A 12,301-nucleotide genomic window follows, 5' to 3' on the forward strand; every position below is an offset into this window, starting at 1 on the left:
TTGTAACGTTCAGGGCCTCCTAATGACGATGGAACACTCAAATTGCGTCGAGATTCAATACATCGGCCTCCAGCCGACTTGTCTCCAAGGGTCTATTGCTGCCTCGGGCACCTTATGGTCGTTCTCCTGTGAGTCTAGATTTTCGAATCCGACGCAAAAATGATAGTGAATTGTAACGTTCAGCGCCTCCTAATGACGATAGAAGACTCAAATTGCGTCGCGATCCAATACATCGTCCTCCAGCCGACTTGTCTCCAAGGGTCTATTGCTGCCTCGGGCACCTTATGGTCGTTCTCCTGTGAGTCTAGATTTTCGAATCCGACGCAAAAATGATAGTTAATAGTAACGTTCAGGGCCTTGTAATGACGATGGAACACTCAAATTGCGTCGAGATTCAATACATCGGCCTCCAGCCGACTTGTCTCCAAGGGTCTATTGCTGCCTCGGGCACCTTATGGTCGTTCTCCTGTGAGTCTAGATTTTCGAACCCGACGCAAAAATGATAGTTAATTGTAACGTTCAGGGCCTCCTAATGCCGATGGAACACTCAAATTGCGTCGAGATTCAATACATCGTCCTCCAGCCGACTTGTCTCCAAGGGTCTATTGCTGCCTCGGGCACCTTATGGTCGTTCTCCTGTGAGTTTAGATTATCGAATCCGACGCAGAAATGATCGTTAATTATAACGTTCAGGGCCTCCTAATGCCGATGGAACACTCAAATTGCGTCGAGATTCAATACATCGGCCTCCAGCCTACTTGTCTCCAAGGTGATATCGCTGCCTCGGGCACCACATGGTCCTTCTCCTGTGAGTATAGATTTTCGAATCCGACGCAAAAATGATGGTGAATTGTATCGTTCAGCGCCTCCTAATGACGATAGAAGACTCAAATTGCGTCGCGATCCAATACATCGTCCTCCAGCCGACTTGTCTCCAAGGGTCTATTGCTGCCTCGGGCACATTATGGTCGTTCTCCTGTGAGTCTAGATTTTCGAATCCGACGCAAAAATGATAGTGAATTGTAACGTTCAGCGCCTCCTAATGACGATAGAAGACTCAAATTGCGTCGCGATCCAATACATCGTCCTCCAGCCGACTTGTCTCCAAGGGTCTATTGCTGCCTCGGGCACCTTATGGTCGTTCTCCTGTGAGTTTAGATTATCGAATCCGACGCAAAAATGATAGTTAATTGTAAGGTTTAGGGCCTCCTAATGACGATGGGACACTCAAATTGCGTCGAGATTCAATACATCGTCCTCCAGCCGACTTGTCTCCAAGGGGATATTGCTGTCTCGGGCACAATATGATCCTTCTCCTGTGAGTCTAGATTTTCGAATCCGACGCAAAAATGATAGTGAATTGTAACGTTCAGCGCCTCCTAATGACGATAGAAGACTCAAATTGCGTCGCGATCCAATACATCGTCCTCCAGCCGACTTGTCTCCAAGGGTCTATTGCTGCCTCGGGCACCTTATGGTCGTTCTCCTGTGAGTCTAGATTTTCGAACCCGACGCTAAAATGATAGTTAATTGTAACGTTCAGGGCCTCCTAATGCCGATGGAACACTCAAATTGCGTCGAGATTCAATACATCGGCCTCCAGCCGACTTGTCTCCAAGGGTCTATTGCTGCCTCGGGCACCTTATGGTCGTTCTCCTGTGAGTCTAGATTTTCGAACCCGACGCTAAAATGATCGTTTATTATAACGTTCAGGGCCTCCTAATGCCGATGGAACACACAAATTGCGTCGAGATTCAATACATCGGCCTCCAGCCGACTTGTCTCCAAGGGTCTATTGCTGCCTCGGGCACCTTATGGTCGTTCTCCTGTGAGTTTAGATTATCGAATCCGACGCAAAAATGATCGTTTATTATAACGTTCAGGGCCTCCTAATGCCGATGGAACACACAAATTGCGTCGAGATTCAATACATCGGCCTCCAGCCGACTTGTCTCCAAGGGTCTATTGCTGCCTCGGGCACCTTATGGTCGTTGTCCTGTGAGTCTAGATTTTCGAATCCGACGCAAAAATGATAGTTAATTGTAACATTCAGGGCCTTCTAATGACGATGGAACACTCAAATTGCGTCGAGATTCAATACATCGGCCACCAGCCTACTTGTCTCCAAGGGGATATCGCTGCCTCGGGCACCACATGGTCCTTCTCCTGTGAGTATAGATTTTCGAATCCGACGCAAAAATGATAGTGAATTGTAACGTTCAGCGCCTCCTAATGACGATAGAAGACTCAAATTGCGTCGCAATCCAATACATCGTCCTCCAGCCGACTTGTCTCCAAGGGTCTATTGCTGCCTCGGGCACCTTATGGTCGTTCTCCTGTGAGTTTAGATTATCGAATCCGACGCAAAAATGATCGTTAATTATAACGTTCAGGGCCTCCTAATGCCTATGGAACCCTCAAATTGCGTCGAGATTCAATACATCGGCCTCCAGCCGACTTGTCTCCAAGGGTCTATTGCTGCCTCGGGCACCTTATGGTCGTTCTCCTGTGAGTCTAGATTTTCGAACCCGACGCAAAAATGATAGTTAATTGTAACGTTCAGGGCCTCCTAATGCCGATGGAACACTCAAATTGCGTCGAGATTCAATACATCGGCCTCCAGCCGACTTGTCTCCAAGGGTCTATTGCTGCCTCGGGCACCTTATGGTCGTTCTCCTGTGAGTCTAGATTTTCGAATCCGACGCAAAAATGATAGTTAATTGTAACGTTCAGGGCCTTGTAATGACGATGGAACACTCAAATTGCGTCGAGATTCAATACATCGGCCTCCAGCCGACTTGTCTCCAAGGGTCTATTGCTGCCTCGGGCACCTTATGGTCGTTCTCCTGTGAGTTTAGATTATCGAATCCGACGCAAAAATGATCGTTTATTATAACGTTCAGGGCCTCCTAATGCCGATGGAACACACAAATTGCGTCGAGATTCAATACATCGGCCTCCAGCCGACTTGTCTCCAAGGGTCTATTGCTGCCTCGGGCACCTTATGGTCGTTGTCCTGTGAGTCTAGATTTTCGAATCCGACGCAAAAATGATAGTTAATTGTAACATTCAGGGCCTTCTAATGACGATGGAACACTCAAATTGCGTCGAGATTCAATACATCGGCCTCCAGCCTACTTGTCTCCAAGGGGATATCGCTGCCTCGGGCACCACATGGTCCTTCTCCTGTGAGTATAGATTTTCGAATCCGACGCAAAAATGATAGTGAATTGTTACGTTCAGCGCCTCCTAATGACGATAGAAGACTCAAATTGCGTCGCAATCCAATACATCGTCCTCCAGCCGACTTGTCTCCAAGGGTCTATTGCTGCCTCGGGCACCTTATGGTCGTTCTCCTGTGAGTTTAGATTATCGAATCCGACGCAAAAATGATCGTTAATTATAACGTTCAGGGCCTCCTAATGCCTATGGAACCCTCAAATTGCGTCGAGATTCAATACATCGGCATCCAGCCGACTTGTCTCCAAGGGTCTATTGCTGCCTCGGGCACCTTATGGTCGTTCTCCTGTGAGTCTAGATTTTCGAACCCGACGAAAAAATGATAGTTAATTGTAACGTTCAGGGCCTCCTAATGCCGATGGAACACTCAAATTGCGTCGAGATTCAATACATCGGCCTCCAGCCGACTTGTCTCCAAGGGTCTATTGCTGCCTCGGGCACCTTATGGTCGTTCTCCTGTGAGTCTAGATTTTCGAATCCGACGCAAAAATGATAGTTAATTGTAACGTTCAGGGCCTTGTAATGACGATGGAACACTCAAATTGCGTCGAGATTCAATACATCGGCCTCCAGCCGACTTGTCTCCAAGGGTCTATTGCTGCCTCGGGCACCTTATGGTCGTTCTCCTGTGAGTTTAGATTATCGAATCCGACGCAAAAATGATCGTTAATTATAACGTTCAGGGCCTCCTAATGCCGATGGAACACTCAAATTGCGTCGAGATTCAATACATCGGCCTCCAGCCGACTTGTCTCCAAGGGTCTATTGCTGCCTCGGGCACCTTATGGTCGTTGTCCTGTGAGTCTAGATTTTCGAATCCGACGCAAAAATGATAGTTAATTGTAACATTCAGGGCCTTCTAATGACGATGGAACACTCAAATTGCGTCGAGATTCAATACATCGGCCTCCAGCCTACTTGTCTCCAAGGGGATATCGCTGCCTCGGGCACCACATGGTCCTTCTCCTGTGAGTATAGATTTTCGAATCCGACGCAAAAATGATAGTGAATTGTAACGTTCAGCGCCTCCTAATGACGATAGAAGACTCAAATTGCGTCGCAATCCAATACATCGTCATCCAGCCGACTTGTCTCCAAGGGTCTATTGCTGCCTCGGGCACCTTATGGTCGTTCTCCTGTGAGTCTAGATTTTCGAATCCGACGCAAAAATGATAGTTAATTGTAACGTTCAGGGCCTTGTAATGACGATGGAACACTCAAATTGCGTCGAGATTCAATATATCGGCCTCCAGCCGACTTGTCTCCAAGGGTCTATTGCTGCCTCGGGCACCTTATGGTCGTTGTCCTGTGAGTCTAGATTTTCGAATCCGACGCAAAAATGATAGTTAATTGTAACGTTCAGGGCCTTCAAATGACGATGGAACACTCAAATTGCGTCGAGATTCAATACATGGTCCTCCAGCCGACTTGTCTCCAAGGGTCTATTGCTGCCTCGGGCACCTTATGGTCGTTCTCCTGTGAGTCTAGATTTTCGAACCCGACGCAAAAATGATAGTTAATTGTAACGTTCAGGGCCTCCTAATGACGATGGAACACTCAAATTGCGTCGAGATTCAATACATCGGCCTCCAGCCGACTTGTCTCCAAGGGTCTATTGCTGCCTCGGGCACCTTATGGTCGTTCTCCTGTGAGTCTAGATTTTCGAATCCGACGCAAAAATGATAGTGAATTGTAACGTTCAGCGCCTCCTAATGACGATAGAAGACTCAAATTGCGTCGCGATCCAATACATCGTCCTCCAGCCGACTTGTCTCCAAGGGTCTATTGCTGCCTCGGGCACCTTATGGTCGTTCTCCTGTGAGTCTAGATTTTCGAATCCGACGCAAAAATGATAGTTAATAGTAACGTTCAGGGCCTTGTAATGACGATGGAACACTCAAATTGCGTCGAGATTCAATACATCGGCCTCCAGCCGACTTGTCTCCAATGGTCTATTGCTGCCTCGGGCACCTTATGGTCGTTCTCCTGAGTCTAGATTTTCGAACCCGACGCAAAAATGATAGTTAATTGTAACGTTCAGGGCCTCCTAATGCCGATGGAACACTCAAATTGCGTCGAGATTCAATACATCGTCCTCCAGCCGACTTGTCTCCAAGGGTCTATTGCTGCCTCGGGCACCTTATGGTCGTTCTCCTGTGAGTTTAGATTATCGAATCCGACGCAAAAATGATCGTTAATTATAACGTTCAGGGCCTCCTAATGCCGATGGTACACTCAAATTGCGTCGAGATTCAATACATCGGCCTCCAGCCTACTTGTCTCCAAGGTGATATCGCTGCCTCGGGCACCACATGGTCCTTCTCCTGTGAGTATAGATTTTCGAATCCGACGCAAAAATGATGGTGAATTGTATCGTTCAGCGCCTCCTAATGACGATAGAAGACTCAAATTGCGTCGCGATCCAATACATCGTCCTCCAGCCGACTTGTCTCCAAGGGTCTATTGCTGCCTCGGGCACCTTATGGTCGTTCTCCTGTGAGTCTAGATTTTCGAATCCGACGCAAAAATGATAGTGAATTGTAACGTTCAGCGCCTCCTAATGACGATAGAAGACTCAAATTGCGTCGCAATCCAATACATCGTCCTCCAGCCGACTTGTCTCCAAGGGTCTATTGCTGCCTCGGGCACCTTATGGTCGTTCTCCTGTGAGTCTAGATTTTCGAATCCGACGCAAAAATGATAGTTAATTGTAACGTTCAGGGCCTTCAAATGACGATGGAACACTCAAATTGCGTCGAGATTCAATACATCGTCCTCCAGCCGACTTGTCTCCAAGGGTCTATTGCTGCCTCGGGCACCTTATGGTCGTTCTCCTGTGAGTCAAGATTTTCGAACCCGACGCAAAAATGATAGTTAATTGTAACGTTCAGGGCCTCCTGATGACGATGGAACACTCAAATTGCGTCGAGATTCAATACATCGGCCTCCAGCCGACTTGTCTCCAAGGGTCTATTGCTGCCTCGGGCACCTTATGGTCGTTCTCCTGTGAGTCTAGATTTTCGAATCCGACGCAAAAATGATAGTGAATTGTAACGTTCAGCGCCTCCTAATGACGATAGAAGACTCAAATTGCGTCGCGATCCAATACATCGTCCTCCAGCCGACTTGTCTCCAAGGGTCTATTGCTGCCTCGGGCACCTTATGGTCGTTCTCCTGTGAGTCTAGATTTTCGAATCCGACGCAAAAATGATAGTTAATAGTAACGTTCAGGGCCTTGTAATGACGATGGAACACTCAAATTGCGTCGAGATTCAATACATCGGCCTCCAGCCGACTTGTCTCCAAGGGTCTATTGCTGCCTCGGGCACCTTATGGTCGTTCTCCTGTGAGTCTAGATTTTCGAACCCGACGCAAAAATGATAGTTAATTGTAACGTTCAGGGCCTCCTAATGCCGATGGAACACTCAAATTGCGTCGAGATTCAGTACATCGTCCTCCAGCCGACTTGTCTCCAAGGGTCTATTGCTGCCTCGGGCACCTTATGGTCGTTCTCCTGTGAGTTTAGATTATCGAATCCGACGCAAAAATGATCGTTAATTATAACGTTCAGGGCCTCCTAATGCCGATGGAACACTCAAATTGCGTCGAGATTCAATACATCGGCCTCCAGCCTACTTGTCTCCAAGGTGATATCGCTGCCTCGGGCACCACATGGTCCTTCTCCTGTGAGTATAGATTTTCGAATCCGACGCAAAAATGATGGTGAATTGTATCGTTCAGCGCCTCCTAATGACGATAGAAGACTCAAATTGCGTCGCGATCCAATACATCGTACTCCAGCCGACTTGTCTCCAAGGGTCTATTGCTGCCTCGGGCACATTATGGTCGTTCTCCTGTGAGTCTAGATTTTCGAATCCGACGCAAAAATGATAGTGAATTGTAACGTTCAGCGCCTCCTAATGACGATAGAAGACTCAAATTGCGTCGCGATCCAATACATCGTCCTCCAGCCGACTTGTCTCCAAGGGTCTATTGCTGCCTCGGGCACCTTATGGTCGTTCTCCTGTGAGTTTAGATTATCGAATCCGACGCAAAAATGATAGTTAATTGTAAGGTTTAGGGCCTCCTAATGACGATGGGACACTCAAATTGCGTCGAGATTCAATACATCGTCCTCCAGCCGACTTGTCTCCAAGGGGATATTGCTGTCTCGGGCACAATATGATCCTTCTCCTGTGAGTCTAGATTTTCGAATCCGACGCAAAAATGATAGTGAATTGTAACGTTCAGCGCCTCCTAATGACGATAGAAGACTCAAATTGCGTCGCGATCCAATACATCGTCCTCCAGCCGACTTGTCTCCAAGGGTCTATTGCTGCCTCGGGCACCTTATGGTCGTTCTCCTGTGAGTCTAGATTTTCGAACCCGACGCTAAAATGATAGTTAATTGTAACGTTCAGGGCCTCCTAATGCCGATGGAACACTCAAATTGCGTCGAGATTCAATACATCGGCCTCCAGCCGACTTGTCTCCAAGGGTCTATTGCTGCCTCGGGCACCTTATGGTCGTTCTCCTGTGAGTCTAGATTTTCGAACCCGACGCTAAAATGATAGTTAATTGTAACGTTCAGGGCCTCCTAATGCCGATGGAACACTCAAATTGCGTCGAGATTCAATACATCGGCCTCCAGCCGACTTGTCTCCAAGGGTCTCTTGCTGCCTCGGGCACCTTATGGTCGTTCTCCTGTGAGTCTAGATTTTCGAACCCGACGCAAAAATGATAGTTAATTGTAACGTTCAGGGCCGCCTAATGACGATGGAACTCTCAACTTGCGTCGAGATTCAATACATCGTCCTCCAGCCGACTTGTCTCCAAGGGTCTATTGCTGCCTCGGGCACCTTATGGTCGTTCTCCTGTGAGTCTAGATTTTCGAACCCGACGCTAAAATGATAGTTAATTGTAACGTTCAGGGCCTCCTAATGCCGATGGAACACTCAAATTGCGTCGAGATTCAATACATCGGCCTCCAGCCGACTTGTCTCCAAGGGTCTCTTGCTGCCTCGGGCACCTTATGGTCGTTCTCCTGTGAGTCTAGATTTTCGAACCCGACGCAAAAATGATAGTTAATTGTAACGTTCAGGGCCTCCTAGTGCCGATGGAACACTCAAATTGCGTCGAGATTCAATACATCGGCCTCCAGCCGACTTGTCTCCAAGGGTCTATTGCTGCATCGGGCACCTCATGGTCGTTCTCCTGTGAGTCTAGATTTTCGAATCCGACGGAAAAATGATAATTAATTGTAACGTTCAGGGCCTTGTAATGACGATGGAACACTCAAATTGCGTCGAGATTCAATACATCGGCCTCCAGCCGACTTCTCTCCGAGGGTCTATTGCTGCCTCGGGCACCTTATGGTCGTTCTCCTGTGAGTTTAGATTATCGAATCCGACGCAAAAATGATAGTTAGTTATAACGTTCAGGGCCTCCTAATGCCGATGGAACACTCAAATTATGTCGAGATTCAATACATCGGCTTCCAGCCGACTTGTCTCCAAGGGTCTATTGCTGCCTCGGGCACCTTATGGTCGTTGTCCTGTGAGTCTAGATTTTCGAATCCGACGCAAAAATGATAGTTAATTGTAACGTTCAGGGCCTTCTAATGACGATGGAACACTCAAATTCCGTCGAGAATCAATACATCGGCCTCCAGCCTACTTGTCTCCAAGGGGATATCGCTGCCTCGGGCACCACATGGTCCTTCTCCTGTGAGTCTAGATTTTCGAATCCGACGCAAAAATGATAGTGAATTGCAACGTTCAGCGCCTCCTAATGACGATAGAAGACTCAAATTGCGTCGCGATCCAATACATCGTCCTCCAGCCGACTTGTCTCCAAGGGTCTATTGCTGCCTCGGGCACCTTATGGTCGTTCTCCTGTGAGTCTAGATTTTCGAATCCGACGCAAAAATGATAGTTAATTGTAACGTTCAGGGCCTTGTAATGACGATGGAACACTCAAATTGCGTCGAGATTCAATACATCGGCCTCCAGCCGACTTGTCTCCAAGGGTCTATTGCTGCCTCGGGCACCTTATGGTCGTTGTCCTGTGAGTCTAGATTTTCGAATCCGACGCAAAAATGATAGTTAATTGTTACGTTCAGGGCCTCGTAATGACGATGGAACACTCAAATTGCGTCGAGATTCAATACATCGGCCTCCAGCCGACTTGTCTCCAAGGGTCTATTGCTGCCTCGGGCACCTTATGGTCGTTCTCCAGTGAGTCTAGATTTTCGAATCCGACGCAAAAATGATAGTTAATTGTAACGTTCAGGGCCTTCTAATGCCGATGGAACACTCAAATTGCGTCGAGATTCAATACATCGGCCTCCAGCCGACTTGTCTCCAAGGGTCTATTGTTGCCTCGGGCACCTTATGGTCGTTCTCCTGTGAGTTTAGATTATCGAATCCGACGCAAAAATGATCGTTAATTATAACGTTCAGGGCCTCCTAATGCCGATGGAACACTCAAATTGCGTCGAGATTCAATACATCGGCCTCCAGCCGACTTGTCTCCAAGGGTCTATTGCTGCCTCGGGCACCTTATGGTCGTTGTCCTGTGAGTCTAGATTTTCGAATCCGACGCAAAAATGATAGTTAATTGTAACGTTCAGAGCCTTCTAATGACGATGGAACACTCAAATTGCGTCGAGATTCAATACATCGGCCTCCAGCCTACTTGTCTCCAAGGAGATATCGCTGCCTCGGGCACCACATGGTCCTTCTCCTGTGAGTATAGATTTTCGAATCCGACGCAAAAATGATAGTGAATTGTAACATTCAGCGCCTCCTAATGACGATAGAAGACTCAAATTGCGTCGCGATCCAATACATCGTCCTCCAGCCGACTTGTCTCCAAGGGTCTATTGCTGCCTCGGGCACCTTATGGTCGTTCTCCTGTGAGTCTAGATTTTCGAATCCGACGCAAAAATGATAGTTAATTGTAACGTTCAGGGCCTTGTAATGACGATGGAACACTCAAATTGCGTCGAGATTCAATACATCGGCCTCCAGCCGACTTGTCTCCAAGGGTCTATTGCTGCCTCGGGCACCTTTTGGTCGTTCTCCTGTGAGTCTAGATTTTCGAATCCGACGCAAAAATCATAGTTAATTGTAACGTTTAGGGCCTTCTAATGACGATGGAACACTCAAATTGCGTCGAGATTCAATACATCGTCCTCCAGCCGACTTGTCTCCAAGGGTCTATTGCTGCCTCGGGCACCTTATGGTCGTTCTCCTGTGAGTTTAGATTATCGAATCCGACGCAAAAATGATAGTTAATTGTAAGGCTTAGGGCCTCCTAATGACGATGGGACACTCAAATTGCGTCGAGATTCAATACATCGTCCTCCAGCCGACTTGTCTCCAAGGGTCTATTGCTGCCTCGGGCACCTTATGGTCGTTCTCCTGTGAGTCTAGATTTTCGAATCCGACGCAAAAATGATAGTTAATTGTAACGTTCAGGGCCTTCTAATGACGATGGAACACTCAAATTGCGTCGAGATACAATACATCGTCCTCCAGCCGACTTGTCTCCAAGGATCTAATGCTGCCTCGGGCACTTTATGGTCGTTCTCTTGTAATTCTAGATTTTCGAATCCGACGCAAAAATGATAGTTAATTGTAACGTTCAGGGCCGCGTAATGACGATGGAACTCTCAAATTGCGTCGAGATTCAATACATCGTCCTCCAGCCGACTTGTCTCCAAGGGTCTATTGCTGCCTCGGGCACCTTTTGGTCGTTCTCCTGTGAGTCTAGATTTTCGAACCCGACGCAAAAATGATAGTTAATTGTAACGTTCAGGGCCTCCTAATGCCGATGCAACACTCAAATTGCGTCGAGATTCAATACATCGGCCTCCAGCCGACTTGTCTCCAAGGGTCTATTGCTGCATCGGGCTCCTTATGGTCGTTCTCCTGTGAGTCTAGTTTTTCGAATCCGACGGAAAAATGATAGTTAATTGTAACGTTCAGGGCCTTTTAATGACGATGGAACACTCAAATTGCGTCGAGATTCAATACATCGGCCTCCAGCCGACTTGTCTCCAAGGGTCTATTGCTGCCTCGGGCACCTTATGGTCGTTGTCCTGTGAGTCTAGATTTTCGAATCCGACGCAAAAATGATAGTCAATTGTAACGATCAGGGCCTTCTAATGACGATGGAACACTCAAATTGCATCGAGATTCAATACATCTGCCTCCAGCCGACTTGTCTCCAAGGGTCTATTGCTGCCTCGGGCACCTTATGGTCGTTCTCCTGTGAGTCTAGATTTTCGAATCCGACGCAAAAATGATAGTTAATTGTAACGTTCAGGGCCTTCTAATGACGATGGAACACTCAAATTGCGTCGAGATTCAATACATCGTCCTCCAGCCGACTTGTCTCCAAGGGTCTATTGCTGCCTCGGGCACCTTATGGTCGTTCTCCTGTGAGTCTAGATTTTCGAATCCGACGCAAAAATGATAGTTAATTGTAACGTTCAGCGCCTCCTAATGACGATAGAAGACTCAAATTGCGTCGCGATCCAATACATCGTCCTCCAGCCGACTTGTCTCCAAGGGTCTATTGCTGCCTCGGGCACCTTATGGTCGTTCTCCTGTGAGTCTAGATTTTCGAATCCGACGCAAAAATGATAGTTAATTGTAACGTTCAGCGCCTCCTTATGACGATAGAAGACTCAAATTGCGTCGCGATCCAATACATCGTCCTCCAGCCGACTTGTCTCCAAGGGTCTATTGCTGCCTCGGGCACCTTATGGTCGTTCTCCTGTGAGTCTAGATTTTCGAATCCGACGCAAAAATGATAGTTAATTGTAACGTTCAGCGCCTCCTAATGACGATAGAAGACTCAAATTGCGTCGCGATCCAATACATCGTCCTCCAGCCGACTTGTCTCCAAGGGTCTATTGCTGCCTCGGGCACCTTATGGTCGTTCTCCTGTGAGTCTAGATTTTCGAATCCGACGCAAAAATGATAGTTAATTGTAACGTTCAGCGCCTCCTAATGACGATAGAAGACTCAAATTGCGTCGCGATCCAATACAT

This window comes from Schistocerca serialis, unplaced genomic scaffold, assembly GCF_023864345.2.
Source record: "Schistocerca serialis cubense isolate TAMUIC-IGC-003099 unplaced genomic scaffold, iqSchSeri2.2 HiC_scaffold_1393, whole genome shotgun sequence".
In the NCBI taxonomy this organism is placed as follows: Eukaryota; Metazoa; Arthropoda; class Insecta; order Orthoptera; family Acrididae; genus Schistocerca; species Schistocerca serialis.